The sequence below is a fragment of the Taeniopygia guttata genome, chromosome 3 (genome assembly GCF_048771995.1).
Source record: "Taeniopygia guttata chromosome 3, bTaeGut7.mat, whole genome shotgun sequence".
NCBI classification, from domain to species: Eukaryota; Metazoa; Chordata; class Aves; order Passeriformes; family Estrildidae; genus Taeniopygia; species Taeniopygia guttata.
Window position 1 is genome coordinate 104,218,434 of NC_133027.1, and position 16,472 is coordinate 104,234,905.

At 37.7% G+C, this 16,472-nt stretch overlaps 1 protein-coding gene across 2 annotated transcripts in view; it reads left to right on the forward strand.

Annotated features, from left to right (window-relative positions):
- The first annotated feature begins 1,061 nt into the window (after positions 1-1,061).
- Positions 1,062-16,472, forward strand: part of KCNK2 (potassium two pore domain channel subfamily K member 2) — a 127,985-nt gene continuing 112,574 nt past the window's right edge. Inside the window, exon 1 of one of the 2 annotated variants that reach the window (XM_072927552.1) lies at positions 1,062-1,324. The gene's annotated coding sequence lies outside the window, so the exon portion shown is untranslated. Of the gene's footprint in view, positions 1,325-5,073; positions 5,092-16,472 lie in introns of those variants that run through there. The other variant, XM_012572394.5, reaches the window with a different exon arrangement.

The following is a 16,472-nucleotide window of genomic DNA, read 5'->3' on the forward strand; positions in this document are numbered from 1 at the left end:
AGCTGTTGAGCAGATGTGTGGCACTGCAGAGCTGGAACTGAAGAAACCTCAGTGGAAGAATACAGGTCATATGATCAGGCAAAAACTTTATACTAAAGGAAAGCATAGGCTCGTTTAAATTTGAAGCAAATTCTTCATGGGGTTGTTAGCAAGGATAAAATCAAGCATTTTCAGAGCCCAGATAGTATTTTAGTACTTCAAGTAAAGGAGTATTTTAATTAACAGACAGTTATAGTACACTCTTATTTATTGTGCCTGAGCCACTGCAGAGGAGCAGCTTTGTTTCAGCCAACGGGTTTCACCCACTGTAGAATAAGAGATGAGGAAGGGCAGCCTGCATAGAACACACTGATCACTGATGCTCCTTGTGTATACCTAAAGAGGTTTAAACATCAATACCATGCTCCAGAAAAAAAAGATGTAGTACATAAGTTGTTGCAGTGCCTTGCCATTTTTTATATAGAGAGTGACCTGCTGTTCCAGAGTCATCCTAGAAGTCCCCTCTCTGAAAGCCATCCCCAGCCCAAGTGGCATATAGGGCAAGAATGGATCTAGAATGAATCAGTAATTGTAGAGCAGTAATTGAACAGTAATTGTACAGTAAACTTCCAGCTTCAAAGAATTCTTCAATGTTTTCAATCACCTCAAAAAATATGCCCAGGTGACAAGGGGAAGACAGACTCTCTACCCAGAAGTCTCCAGATTAATTAAATAAAGCAACTAAACATTTTTGTATGCTAATGTCTTGTCTTCTAGCAGATCAGTACAAGTTACAAACGTTCTGAAGAGTGAGCTATGTTTTAAATTTCGCTTAGGCAGTTAATTTGCACGGAAAGAACTGAGTAGTCCTTTAATTATCCCATAGTTCTGTTGAAGATAGACAAGAGCTATAGCTCATATTCTCTCAGTTATGTTGGTGTAGCAAGAATAACAAGTAGCTAGAAAAAAAGCATTTTTGTTATTGAAGTCAGGACACGCATGTCTGAATTCACACAGGGAACAGATGTCATAAGTAAGAAGATACCATTTATCCACACTCGCCGTTTGGGGTTGAACCAAGAGAGAGTGGCGTAGATCACATGCCTGCAATGAGGAAAAGTTTCTCTTAATGTGCTGTTTCTTTTACAACCAAGACAAGGCTTAAAACACCTGCTTTTCTCCCACCAGTCATTGTTTTGATTAAAGAGAAGGAATACCAAAACAAACATCTTATGTAGAAGATACAGAGCTGTTTTGAAGAGCTTCCTTTACAAGCACTCCTCTTGAGACCCTGTCTCTCTCATAGAGTGGATCTCTAGTCTGGGCTACTTTTCTCTGTGAACAGGTAGGTTTGTGTGATTTTATTGCCTTTTCATATAGGACAGGTCTGTGGCTTGTGTTTGATTAGCATATCTTGTGCTGGCACTCTTGAAAATAAAAAAAAAAAGCTTAGTTGAAAGCAAACTATTAAAGAAATTCCGAATGCTGGGGAATAAGCAAGAGAGAAAGGTCATCAAACAGCAAATTGCTGTTTATACTCATAAAAAGAAAATAAGCTGTCTGCCATTTTTCCTTTTTATTTTAATTAGACTTAGCAACTTCTCTTCATGACAGAGTTTTGCTCACAGCCGTACTTTTGTTAAACTCAGTAACAAGATTTTTTTGAAGAACCAATTTTGCAGGAATAAGGCAATCTCGGTCTTACTTTATATAACTTCTCATTTGATCTGTTTCTGGACAATGTTTGTCTCATACCTAAAGATAGAAATACAACTCTTTCAAAGAGATTTGGTCAAGTTATACTCAGTGTTTGGGTTTGCAAACACTTAAGACTAAGCAACTTTTTTATTTTAATTCACAAGTGGGAATATGAAGCTTTGAACTTTAAACTTGTTTATTGGGACATGCCAGTCATGTTGTTATTTTCAGTTTTTCTGATTCAATTTGATCAGAGGACAACATAAAATGAAGTAATTATAAATATTGGTCTGCTTCTGTAGCCTTTTATTTGAGTGAGAAATAGCACTGAAACTGGAGGGGCTGCTACTTCTACAGGTAGAAGAACAGTGATGGGAACACTTTAATTGTTAAAGATTTAATTTATTAACAAAGTACGAGAAGCATGTATAAAAATTCAGTGTTGCTGGACTTTTCAAGAGGCACAGGAACTAAACAAACAGCTGAATGATGTAGCAGCAGCAGGAGACCTGCTAATGCAAATACTTAGTGGTGTGACTCATAGAAAACAAGCTGAAAGAAAAACATTAACCAGCTTGCCCTTTCTCCCTCTGTCCTTCCCTCCTATCTGCTTCCCTCTCCCCCCATCCTCTATCTTAAAAGCACAAGCAGATCTACACCACACAGTTTTCCCCTACTTGCAGGTGGTATGTTGAAAAGCTTTGGTAAGGAAGTCAAAAGTGTGATGTCATTCCGTTTTAAATTGTTAAACAATCTGTGTCAGTCTCCATCTTGCTGAATTCCCAAAAGAAGTCTAAAGAGCTTTTCTATCTGTCTTGCTACATTTGTTAGTCACCATCTTGGTGTATAGGGCTAATCCAAACAAGGAGAATAATCCTGGAGTGAAAAAAGCCATCAAGTCTAGGACTTCAAATGTAGTGGTGCTGCAAAAACTCCTTAGAGGCTTTAGAACCTAATTTTCAGAACCATAACTATATAACTGTATAATCCAAACCTTCAGCAATCTTATTCCATCTGGTATTTTCATGTGAATTAATGAATATCCTTTGGTTCTCTGCTTTCTTTCTCTCTGTGTTTCTTTCCATGAATGCTGTTAAAAGCTGGGTGTAGTGTGATGTGTTTGGAGTTTTCTCTGCAGTTGTCTGTGGCTTTATTATTCCAGGAAGCTGCAGTCACATGAGTTTAGCCAACATACCTCTCATATTGTGAAGTGGTCACATTAGCAGAGGGTCACGTTTGAGTCAATATAAGATTCAAATTATTAGAATTGAAAAGGTATTTATTGATTGTAGTTGCTATATACAATTATCACTCAGGGAGGAGATAATTCTCTTAAGGGGCTCCCTAAAGCATAGGTCTTACTTCTTTAGAGAAATTACCAACTGTCAATACTTACATTACCCTGTGAACATCAGTGGAGATTGTGAATATTGCAACTCCAAGCATGCCATAAAGACTGCAGAATTGAGATGCTGCTGAGATTATTCCAGCATCTTCTTTTTGTATATGGAATGTAAAAAAACCTGCATTCTCACTCATCATCAAGCTAAACTGATGGGTACTTAGAAATGTACTCACATCTGCTCATTTTTCTCCAGACTACATCTTAATGGCACAGTTATAAATTACTCTTGGTTTTGCTGAAATTTAAAAAGTAAAATCTACCCTTACCATTTCTCATCTAACATATAAATAGACTGATTTGTTTCTTGGAAACTTTAATTCTCACTGAAATAAACTGGTAGAGGAAAAAGTTTCTAAAATACATGTTTCCAACCACTGGGAGGAAGTCTATCTTACTAGTATATTTATCATTAATCTGCTGTAATGATCCAGAAACTCAAACCAGCAGGAAGGATAAAAATATAAAGGCAAGCCTTAAATAACTTGTTGACAGAGAAGATTTAGAAGTAAATTTAACCTCAGTCTCAGCTCCAGTGACCACTTGCCACTCTGGTTTTGCATGGCATTTTATTCTGTGCTTTTTACTGGCTCATCAAACATCTGTAGAGCAGACACTGTGCCTTGAGGCTTCATAGGAAACTACACAGCTGAATTCAGCACCATAAGAGAAGGCAGGATTTGGGAATGGTGCAAGAAGTCTGTTCTGTAAGCCTGTTTGAGGGTACACCATCAGTACTTTCAGATCGTGATATGGACTTTGTAGGCAGGGCTGGTGTATTCTACAGGTCCTGAAGTCATGGAGCTAATTAGGCATTACAGTGATGAAGCTCCTCAGCCTGGATGAACCCATCCACGAGCCATATGGAGCACTGCAGGAATTCTGTGTCTGGAGTGACACTCAAGATAGAAATGTTCAGTCTGATAAAGGAGAGTATCTTGAGGCCATGTGTCAAGTTAGGCTTGGAGTGGAGGAGCTAATATCTTCACCTGAGACTCTGCTGAGTATTGCTTTTCTGTGTTTACTGCAGAAGATGCATCTGCACAGTGAAAAGAAAGGATGAACACAGATTCTGTCTGTTTTTAAAAAAAGCAAGATCAAATAATGGTTTGCAGACTGAGCCTAATTTTTCCAAAATAAAATTAATGATCCAATGATTCCAAGCCATTTACATTCAAAGGAAAAACAAACAATATAAATGTTGATGGACATGTGTGAGATTTAATTCATGGTAATAGTAAGAATTCAAATTATTACTGTCATTAGTATTTTGTAATGCAATGTTAGTAATGCAATTATTTCATTAACAAGTTAAAAATAATTAGATGAATGTGTTTTATAATATTTTCAACAGATCTCAGTCTGGATGTAGATGGATGATCCTTGTTGAAATGCAAGGATATCTGCTGAAATATTTAATATTTGTTACAAGGGCACATTCCATGGCATTGCCATGTCATGTGTTACCTTGGCTGTAACATCATATTGCCTAAATCACTATGAAAGCACAGTTCGATGCATTGTGCAAGAGACCTGGTGACTGCTTCCCAGCAATGATGAGAATGAGTTATGAGCCTCTCTGCTTCTTCCTAAAATAACAGGGAATGAATTTCATGTGGGCAAACACTTGACTCATTCTTCTTGGAACTGATAGCTTACCACACAGGACTTGGAGGCTGCTCAGTGAACCAGTCCACGGTTCACAGGAAGAAGAAGCCTCCAGAGGAGCTCACTCAAAGAATAGCATTCTTGGCCAAAAATAACTCTGAGCACTGAAAACAAATTGAAAAAAAGTGTTGGTCTACTTGTAAATCTGTTGCAGCAACATGTACCTCCAGTCATATTTGAGAAATGAATGGTACATCCATCTTTGTCTCTTCGCTCTTCTGTTTCCAACCAAAGCTTCTTCCCAACCTAACCAGCACCACATAGGATATACATAGGCTTGTGACCATGAGTCACAGGATCTATGTCAGCTGCTGCTGGTGAGGACCCTGGTGCAAGATGTGAAGGTAAGAATGCTGCCTTGGGGCAATTGCAATGATACAGAGATATCTGCACAGGGGCTGAGAAAAGCAGGAGGGCTGAGGAAAGGCTGGAACTGTAGAAATGGCAGTGTGAGAGACTGTCCCACGTAGGATGCTGTACAAGCAGGATGGATAGGCATCATTCTCAGGGTGTCCTGAATGAATGTGCAGCGGATGGAATGCACCACATTGTGTTGGGGGTTTCAGCAATGTTTCATATGGATGTGTGTGAACGTGGGTGTTGGGGTGAGACGTACCCAGAATAGCAGAATCAATACATCTCTCCTCTCTGTTCACACCCGCTGGTGAACTGGAGGTCACCTTTCCTCCTGTATCCTCCCCAGATGCTGTCTGGCTTGCTCTTGGGTTTGTAGCAGACTGTGAGGAAGGGCATGGCCAAGTTTTTGAGTCTATGTGTTTTGTCTTGACTGACAGACTTCTGCAGACACTTTGGCACACAGTAGAAAATGGCTCACTGACAGCAGAAGGAATATGTCCTTCTTGGAGATGTGAATTCTTCCTTGGATGGAGGAGCTGCTGTGTACTGCCAGGCAGCACTCTTGCTGAATGTTAACTTTCCAAATTAAAAAAATGATTTAACTATACACAAGGCAATATGTGCTATGAAATGCTACAGTGCCATCAATCTTTATGGACTATTGTATAGATAGGGAACCAAGCCCAAACCTACCTACATACCTTCTTTCCTGCATTTGTGTTCACTTCTCTACTCTCTGTGTAACCACTCCTTCATGACAGTAGTAAAATATTCCTTGCTCATGAGTTTAAATAGGGGGATAAAGAGAGTGATCAGCCTGGCAAGAGCAGGGGAAAGGCTCTGAAAATGTTTGGTTACAGTAGGAAGGAGAATTTATAATTTTGCAGTGTGGTTACTCTTCATTCCCTTGCTTCTGAAAAGATATAATTCCAGTACTGGTATCAGGGAAAGTGTAATCTTTGCTGTCCCTGGGAAAATTTCAGGTATGCCTGCTCCAAGAAGTATGCTTGACATCCTTGTTTCTGTGCTGACAAATCAGCCTTCATTCCAGAAATGGCACGCGTCTCCAAGGAATGAATAATTTTCTCTTCCTGAGTACTCGTGGCCTGAGGCTGATCTCTGTAAGCTGTCTACAACTGAGGTTTCTCTACACTGGGAAATTATATTCATGTTAGAACAGAAATGCAGGAAATTAATGTGGTAACAACACTGTGCTAAACACAACCACCTATATTTGGAGTTGGACTCTCCTTTGTGCTAAATACTACCTATCTATACAGGAAGCTATAAAAGGATCTTGAAGTGAACAAAATTATTAGAATCAGAGCCTTTAAACAATACATGGAATATACCAATTTGAAAAATATGTTTTAACAGAACTTACTGGTGTAAAGAGAGCATAAAAAAAGTAATGAAAAGGAGACTTATAATTGTATAAATTGTCTAAATTGGTCATAACAGCTTCATGCTGAAGTTGAATTTGTACTTGATAACAGAGATAAGTAAAATAAAAAACCCTGTGAATAACTTTATAGACTCAATGAGGATCATGTTTTTATTTTAGTATGCTAGAAGAAATATGATTTACATGGTTATGTTCTTCTGATGACACACATGTCAAAAAAACCTGGGCAGGCCTAGATTGACATGAAATGTTAGATGTCTTTTGGACAAAACTGCCTCTGTTCTATTCAGTTGCTGGTTTTGTTAGGACCTGTGCATCACTAGGACTGCTCCCTGTTACAATATGTTAGTTTTGAAAAAAGATAGGTTTCACTTGCCTTCTCTGAGAACTGCCATATGTAAGTACATCTAATGGGTTTGAACAAATCATAATAAGACTGGAAACATTAGACAGTAACTACTTAATCCTGCAATGATTTTATTAATTTTGCCTTTGTTACAAAGGTAGTAAAAGTAATTGAAATGTTAATCTAAAATATTTACTAGGGCATTATGTCTATTCTATATTCAATTCCTGTTGCAGTGCTGTGGGTTAAAGACAGAAGCACTATTAGAAAAATATAAAATTCTCGGATCTCTGCACTTTTGACTTAAGGTATTGAGCTGCATTAATTGTACTTGTTTTCTGCCCACAGAGTGTAAAGTGATGATCAAACAGTTGGCAAGCTTTATATGGCTCTGATATTTTTGTATCCTAACAACAATGCATCTGCAAAAATAGGAATTTCTCCTGAAGATAGCTTATAGGGTAACTATTTTTGCAGGCAATGTAGAAGATAGCTTATAGGGTAACTATTTTTGCAGGCAATGTAGTGCAGGTGTAAAAAAGCTAGTGAGGGTGTGACCTTGGGGAGTTCTATACTTGGTGTGTTCAGATTCAGATCACGGGTTCTTTTTGTTGAGCTTGGATAGAGTTACATGAAATGTTTTTTAAAATTAAGGGATATACATAGTAAAAGGTGGAAAATGCTGGTGTTATTTTAAGTCTGTTTTCATGCAGCATAGAAAGTGACACAGCGTTTTGGATATTGTCCTGAGAAGAAAAGCCAAGAAATTCTGTTTTTAAATCTTGATACTGATGCTTACTCATAGCTAGAAAGAATGAGGTAGCTCCTGAGGCACAGTTACCCTACTTTTCCTGGAGGATCACGAATTCCCCTGTAGTTACTGTATTTTCAAAATGTTGAAACAATTCTTATATTATGAAGGTAAAACAGATTATTGAAGACTGAGTATTGAAGAAATTACATACTTTTAAATAGGGCTCAGTATTTAATAACCTATCAGATAGCTGGCCCCTGCTCCCTCTCCCTTGCAATAATTTTGCAGTTTGTTTTAATGAAAGTAGAATGACCTCCAGAGTTTCTACAATTTTCATCCACATTTTATTCAAAGACTGCAATGCCTGTTCTAAATGACTCTTTGTGTTGTCTCCAACTCCAGCTCCATGTAACACTTTTAGTCCTGTGATGATTCAGGAGACAAAACAGCTACTTAAGCCATAAGATATTTTAGCATTTGAGATATTTTATCCTGTATCCAAATTCCAGCATTATGTCAGATTTTCTCTACTTTCATCGCTCATTATCCCCTATTCAAAAAGAGAGCCAGTGGTTCCATCAGCTGAGTACTTTAGTATATAGATGTGATCAAAGTGAAATCATGACAAATAAACAGCATAAGAAAAGCATAATTGTACAATTGCAGGCAGAATAATCAAACGTGCGCCCACTTACTCTATTTGGACTGGAGAGAACTATTGTTCTATAAGAATAATTTCCTGGCTATGGGAAAATAAACCTAAAATTTCTGGCATAACTCTTAATCTGAAAATTTAAGGGAATTTAGAGCTGCATGTGAAATTTTTGGTTAAGACCCAGATCTGGGGAAGGTAGAAGTGTTGATGAAGTAAGTCATGATAAAATGATGACATATAAGTCTGTGAAATAAATGGTGTGATAAATCTGTGAGGGTCTGCCAAGTGAGATGATTTTTGTTAATGCTGTTCCAGTAATCTGTTCTGTGTGCACACTTGTGTCAATTCTCAGACAGGTGCTCAGGTGCTGAGCTGACTGTCTCATTATTCTGGGTGGATATGGAGGTTACTGGAAGTTGCACCAGTTCTCCTCTGCATATGGGAATAGGCAATGCTGGATGCCACTCTTCCACATCCCTGACCTGATAGCTTCACTTCAGGAGTGGGGAAAAGCAGGAGTGGCCTCTGTGGTGCTACAGCAGTGGTGCTTGTAGCCTTGTTCTGAGCCCCATAGGCATTTTGGGTGGTTTGTAGCTCTTGCTCACTCTTGTCTACTCCCCAGCTCATTCCAAACCAACGTCTGGATTCTGGCTTTACATTCTCACACAAGAGCTTCTCTTAAACCTCAGCTCTTGGGAGAATGAAGAGAGAACATGGTCCAGGTTTCTTAACATGCCAGAGCCCCACACACAGGTAGGCAGGACGTTATGTGACCATAGCCTTGCTGATGGACACAGGGCTATGCAGGATAGATCTCTCTTCCCAGTGCAGACATCCAGAAACATTTTAGTGGGAATTCCTCACCGTTGCCACAGAAACTCACAGAGCTACAGTAGTATTTAAAAATTCAGGGTCGCTCAAACCTCTGGGACAGAATTTGGTCTGTACTGAGTAAATTGTATTGAATTTAGAATCTGTTGTTGACTTCCAGTTAAATCAACAATTATGAATGAGAAACAATTAAATACATTCCTTATTAACTGCACAGAAGATGTATGTGTTCTATTAAATCTCAATCTGTTATTTTTGTCCTTTGGTTAATAAATATAATAAACATGCCCAACCTAAATACATTACTGCAGGATGCTAATATACTGAGGATATTGAATATAATAGTTGTCCTGGAGAAATCATCCAACAGAACAAATAAGAAAATACACAAACAATTTTATATGATTTGATGTGATTATTCTGTCTTAAATTTCTAAGGACAAAAATTATCACTCTAATTACTTTCTCAGAAGTCCTAAACAGCAAGATAGAGGAACAAAGGATAACCTCCAGAATCACAGACCAGTAACAGACTCAGACCATCTATAGTGAATTTCACTCTGGTTTATTTTAAACAGTTGGTTGTACAGCACGTACACACCTAAGGGAGTCTTACCTAAGAGAAATAAAAATAGTAATGAATAACATATCTGTGCTTTATAAAAGTATATATTAATGCACATAATTTATCTGACCTTGGTCGAGTTTATCTGTCAGAAGACTTCTCATCTTTTATGAAAAATGTATTTTCTGAGAAATAAATTATTTATTTCAGAGCAAGCCAGCTACATTTTTTCAGTGAAACAAACAAAATTCCCAGATTCAGAGCTTTCAAGCACACAAGAATGTTGAACTAATCACTCAGTATTATTTTGTGTTCTTTTATAAAGGTTTCAACACTGCAATTTAAATCAGCAGGCTACCTGTTCAACATGATTTTCAGAGAGATTCCAGCTGAGCCCTGATCTGTAAAAGTATATACTTTAAAAAGGTTCTCATTTTTGTAAGTGCAAGTACTCAAGGATTGAAAGAAAGAGTGAAATCAAGGTGTGTGTGAAGGCCTATTTTTAGTTTTGCATTTTCCATGGCTGAGTTGGTTACAAATAGGATGTGTGAACTCTGGAGTGAGAATTGAAATGCAGGCCACAGCCATGTATTGCTTGAAATAGCACATGGTTAAATAGATATTGATACTTTTACTTCTGCATGAACAATGCTCCGTGGATTTCTTCAATAAGTAAAGAACCCCAGGAAATTGATGCTTTGAGCCTTCAGAGTCTTCACACATCCTTGCAAGACCAGTGCAAGAAATCCACTTATTCTTTCTGTCATTTTTCTGTTATCAATCATGTAGTTCATATCAAAAGAGTTGAATCAGAACCTCTTATACATATACATGGAGCAGATAGCTCTGAAACCAGCTGCCTTGGAATACAAAGTTGTTCTTTGCAGGGAACAGCTCTAGTCTTGTCTGTGTTGAAGGTACTCCCATATAAGTAGTATTTTTTGAGTTTTCCAGTGGTTTTCCTTAAACTTGACAGGCTCAGTTAGTTTTGGGTTTTTAGGCTGTCATTGTGCTCCATTTCCAAAATGTGACTGAAAGAGGCCTGTGCTTTAATCTCCATATGACTGCTGGATTTTTATGTTCCAAACACCCACCATCCCAACTGCATATATCTAAAATATGTTCTATAGCTTCCTGCAAATACCCATAGATGTTCACAAATAGTCATTTTGAGGAATGATGCTCTTTTTAATACCAACAACTATTATGTGCCAAATAACTTTGTGACTCCTTACCTGTGCACTTGTATTGGTAAAAAACTGTTTCATGCAGCATTGCAGATTTGCAGAGCAGTGTAGAGGGGTCTTTGTGTGGCCTCATATCACTTTAAGTTTACTGCTTGAAGGCTGTGCATCAAAGCATTTTGTGCATCATTAGCTTGTTCCTTGCCAGATGACGTGGTACCCACACAAATATTACCATCTGGTAACTTCTGCTTAAAGCAGCTGTTGTCAGAATATTCCAGAATTTTAATTAGTTTCTAGATTTCTAAATGCCCAAGTCAAGATACCTTAGATCTCCCTGCAGGAAGAAGAGCTTCTTGGATGACAGGGCTGCACTATAACGTGCTGGTCTCCTTGAGCTCTGTCCATGCACAAAAGGGCCACGTTCCAGGTGTAAGTCCTTAGATGACAATTGACTTGCTCTAGGATAACTTCCTGTGGGAACATCTTCCAGGTCATACTGAAAGAAGTAAGGACTGCAGAATGCACGAGAAAAAGAGCTGTCTGCCAAATTATGATGGTCTAAAACTTGCTTTGTCTCTTGAGTTTTAAGGTAGGATGCAAAAGAAAGTGTGTTGTTTATTTCTGTGTGATGCTTCTTGATGACTGTGCATTGATAAAAACAGCTACTTTTAGGTTTTGGGATATTTGGGTCAGATAAAAATAAAACACTTTTTAGCCTGGGCTAAAAGGGAAAGGCATCTTCTATACAGCTTTGCAAATGGGGAAATCCTGAAGAACAAATATTCAATGTGGGTTTTTTTCACAGGGATTTATCTGTAATTTCAGAAGGACACAGTAATGGGAAGATATTGATCAAAAAACTGGCCAAAATAGGTCTTGGATTGCTGAGATATAACAGTTGTGAAAATTTATTCTCCATTGCCTTGAGTCACCATAAAGTTTACATTTTAAGATACAGGAATTACTTGCAGACATTTCTGTGTAATATAGTAGCAAGGATTAGTATTGATTTAGCTACAGACACTGGATGTAGTTGTTTTTTACCAACACAAAGGTGGAGTTTTGTCCAGTGAATTTTATTTTCCAGCCAGCAGACTTTTGTCATTAATGCATCATGTAATTAGTATGACCCATAGTTGTAATTGTAGCAAACAATTATGTGTCTGAAAATTATGATTCCTTCCAGTAATTTTTGCAGGAGAGAAAACTGAGAGAATTATCAATATAACAAAGGGTAAAATGAAGTCCTCTACAGAAGAATTTAATTGTGATGGGATTTCTATGAAACAGCAAAATGTAGGTAAAAAGTCAGTGGGTACTTTCTTTAAAAGTTTAGCATAAAAGAGTTCAAATATAAATTCTCCATCATCTGATTTTACTAGTTACCAAGATAAACAAACAAAACCATGCCCTCCCATCCCCCTCCATAATTCTGTAATATTTTATTTCCCTGAACCTTAAAAATTTGTGTACTGTTGTTTTTCACATCTCCTTCTTATACTGATCAAAATTTGTGTTCACATTTGCCATGCAGCCCTTAAAAAAAACACCATCTGCAAAGACTGGGCTACTATTCTAGAAAGTGCAGATACCAATGTTGCTCCTGAGGAATGCTCTTTGAAAATGTTTTCCAGTGTAGACACTGGTGTATACAGATATTACAAAGAGAGAGAAGTGTTTTACTGTGGTTCTTATGTGCAGCAGATTCTCAAAGCTCTCCTGCTGAATTCTCATTAATTTTTTTCCACGTTTGTGGCAGCTGAAGTTGTGTGGGATTGAGTCTGTCTGTCCCATGGAGTCTAGGAAAAGGTGGAATATTTGCCTCAGCAATGCCACAGAGTTGCAGAGAGGTGGTTGGTGCCTTCTGCCATTGGCATTGTGCATTTTCTGCTGTTTGTGGTGAACTTCCTGCTCAGTTCTGGCAGAGTGCCTGGATACCCTTTCACCTGACACTGCCACCTCTCAGGTGATTAAGGGACTGGATCTCCTAGTTTTTCACAGTTATTGTCACTGGTTTGCTTCATGTCAGAGCACAAGTCAAGAGCAAACCACATTTGTTCTGTGTTAAATGGCTGCACAGAAATAGCACAGGAGATTAATTTGGATGAATATGCTGAAACAGAGTATATATGAGGACATATACTTCCTGCATTCCACTCACTCATGTTTAATGCATATCCTTTATTTTGTATGCATATCAGTCCAGGCAAGAGAGTGGGCTTCTGCAAAGCACTTTGTTTTTCCTTTTCCCTGGTTCCTCTGAAGGCAGAGACATGCTCGAGGCACCCACACTCTTTCATGCACATCTACTGCTGTTCATCAATCAGAGAGCCACAGTCAGATCACCAAGGCACTTTGCAACCTTTGTCATGCGTGGTTGCTGGTGGTTTTTTTCCCTTTCCAGCATATAATTGTTCAGTCCCTACTTTATTATAGATTTAATAAGATGTTTTTCTCAACCATTCAAGTGCTCTAGTTAAAGTACAATTATAGCAATTATATTAAGGAAAGTTTTGAGCTGAAAAAATGTACAAAGACTTATTTTGAAATGAGGTTATATTAGCAACAAAAATGACATGAAGCTTGGAATTTGACCAAGATAGAGCAGATTAAAGAAGACTAGCTTTTGTATCATGATATTTTTTGAAGATCATAGATGTGTTGAAAGAACTGGGAGTATTACAACAATGCTGATTTGGAAAAGACAAAGGAATTAGATTGTTTTGTTCTCACACTTGACTAGATTAAGAGTGATTCCATTCAAGTAAATATAATTCTGCCAATAGAAAACCAAATTAAGTAGGAGGAGAACTGACTTAGAGAATCCTTTGAAAGTGTTATGCACAAGTCAACTCTGACATTTTCTAATTACTCTCTTGAAAAAAAATCAAAACAAAAATTACTCGTCTTTGTTTACTTTTGTGCCCTAAACAACACAGGAAAGTGTGGATGACAAATGTCATTTCAGTATGAATTACACATATGCACATACTCTGCTGGTACAGAAACCATGGCACTTTGTAGGGCATTCTGCTGCCTCCTACTCCTCCAGTTTGACAGATTAAACTTCAGAATAAATAGTCATCAGGAAAAAGGGAGCCTGCAAAGCCATAGCATTTCATCAGTACTTGGCTTCCCTTAACACAACTCTCCATAGGCAGAACAGAAACAACAAGCTGTACATCTTGAGAGCCATCTGATATGATTGAATTTCTCCTTGGTACACCAGCAGTGGTCTGCCTTTGCATTTGTAGCAGACCATGACAGTAGCCTGATTTTTATCAAGCCTCCTTGTGCAACACTTGTATTTCTATGCGTTTTAGAGTATGTAGGGACATATGACTTTCTGAATATTTTTTGACTATTGTCTGCTTTCTACAGGGCCATGACCTAATACTTTACACTTGCACATAGCAACTACTCAGATGTTGCCAGTTTAAAGACAGAAAGTAACTTCTGTCTGCTCCTGTCACAGCTTCAAGAATTTAAACTAATTATCCATATTCTTTAATCAATAGCTAACATTATTTTAAAGCCAGCTCCACATACTGCCTGAACTTATATACTTCTGTTATCACAACAAAATAATGTTATAGGAGATTGCACGAGAACAAAGCAAAGATGCATCTATTGTCTTTGAACTCCAAGTTAGAAAAATGTGAGTCCTCTTCTCCTCCTCTCTTATATAAGCATGATAATAAGATCTTAAATGAGTGTATCTCAAAAATGAGAGAAGGAGAAACTGCAGCTTGCTCTGCAACACTACTGATGGAACTATTTCTGGTACTAAATTTTGTTCAGTTGTAAATCTGTGTTGGCTTGAGACCTCAGCCACCAGCTATGGATTTAATCAATGTTTAGAGCTGGATGAATAATTCAGTATGATCTATTCTCTTTCAGCTTGTGAAATCCATCTTCAGGTTTCATCTCTCATGTATTTTTCCAGATACTACCTGAATCCTTTGAAAGCTGTTCTTGTCTCCCATTAGGAGAATGGTTCAAATAACACGAGCAGTCTCTCAAGTACTACAAGGAGTTCTGCTAAACAGCAACAAATAAAAAATGTTGTGCAAGAGTAAACCTGCAAAATTCATCCCTGGTGTTTTATTCTCTGAGTTAAATGGGAACATAGGTGATATTCTAACATGGGTGAAGTGAATGGCACAGTTCCCATGGACTTGTAAAAGAGACTGGTTTCAGATTAGGTCCCAGTTCCTGCATGTGAAAATGTGAAATTCAGAGTTGTGAACACAGTTTTGAAATGTGTTTTCCATGTTCAGCTCTATGGAATATCTCTTGTTGGTTTAAAGAAAGAGAATACAAAGATAAATGCAATTGTTGAATTGTAAAAATTTGTACAAATGCTTATTCAAACTATTTTATATAAGTTTTATGCAGAAAAAATCAGGTTGGTATGATTGAAATATGACATTATTACATTAAAGAGGTCAGATTAAGTTTTCTATTTTGAATGATCTGGTGTGAAATAATAATAGATGATTCATTCCCCCTTCCAAAAGCATGGCCTGACTTCATAGATATAATACAAACTTGGCAGAAAATACTGAGATTTAGGGGTAGGGATAGTAATTTTCAAGTTTAGAATGTCTTTGCTGGGGAAGCTGTTCTGTATTAGTCCTATGCCTGACTAAATGACCATCCTGCATCTGATTGTCTTTGTATTTTGGGCTTCTGGCTCTCTAGACCTCCAAGGCATTTTCTGTTTGAGTTGACGTACTTCATGTTTTTCATTCCCCATTAGTAGAAGCCAAGGTGCAGTACTCAACACAACTTATTTTTAACAGCTAAGTAATGTTTCCTTTTTTTTCCTGCTTCTATGTACATTCCACCCAGAACCCACTCTTTTCAGAGAACACTTTTAGCTACTGACATCAAGAAAACAAAATTATACATTTTTAAAAGAATCAAGGTGTGACAGTTAATGGTGTTATGCTGAAATATGCATAATGTGGTGATATCATGGGCAGCAGATTGATGTTCTTAATTATTCATTTTCATGCTTTTAGGTGCCTGGATTTTTAATGTAATGTAATTGGTATAATTTTATCACACTGTTACATTTAGTGCCTTTAGCTGGATTTAGGGATATGTGTGATGATTTGTTGTTTTCTTCTGGTAACTAGCAACATTCAGATTAAATGCAGAAACAAAATGTAAAATGACAGGTTGGTGAGAAGAAAGGTCAGAGAGCTAGAATTCCCATATCACGGGAAAGATATAGGCTAAACAAGGTTGTCAAACAGTTTTTCTCTTGCTACTTGTGTTATGACAGAGCTGCTGCAAAGATTTCCAGCAATGTGGGAAGGAAAATTTATTTCTGTTGCAAAAGTTAATGGTTGAGGCAAAGACTGGAATTGGGTTAACTGCTCCTTGTCATAAGTAGTGGCAAGGAAATTAACTTTGTTACTTACATTGCCTTGTTGATTGTTATTCCTCAGCTTTCTCTGGGACAGTTGAAACCACCTTAGCTTAAAAAGGATTTGGGAGGAACAAAAGGTGTGAAAGCTTCTGCAGTTTTCCTGTTCCTGACTTTGACTTGCTTTTCCAAGTTGCTACAGTCTACACAGTAGAGATGGAGTCCTCTCCTGTATTCATCCTAGCTTG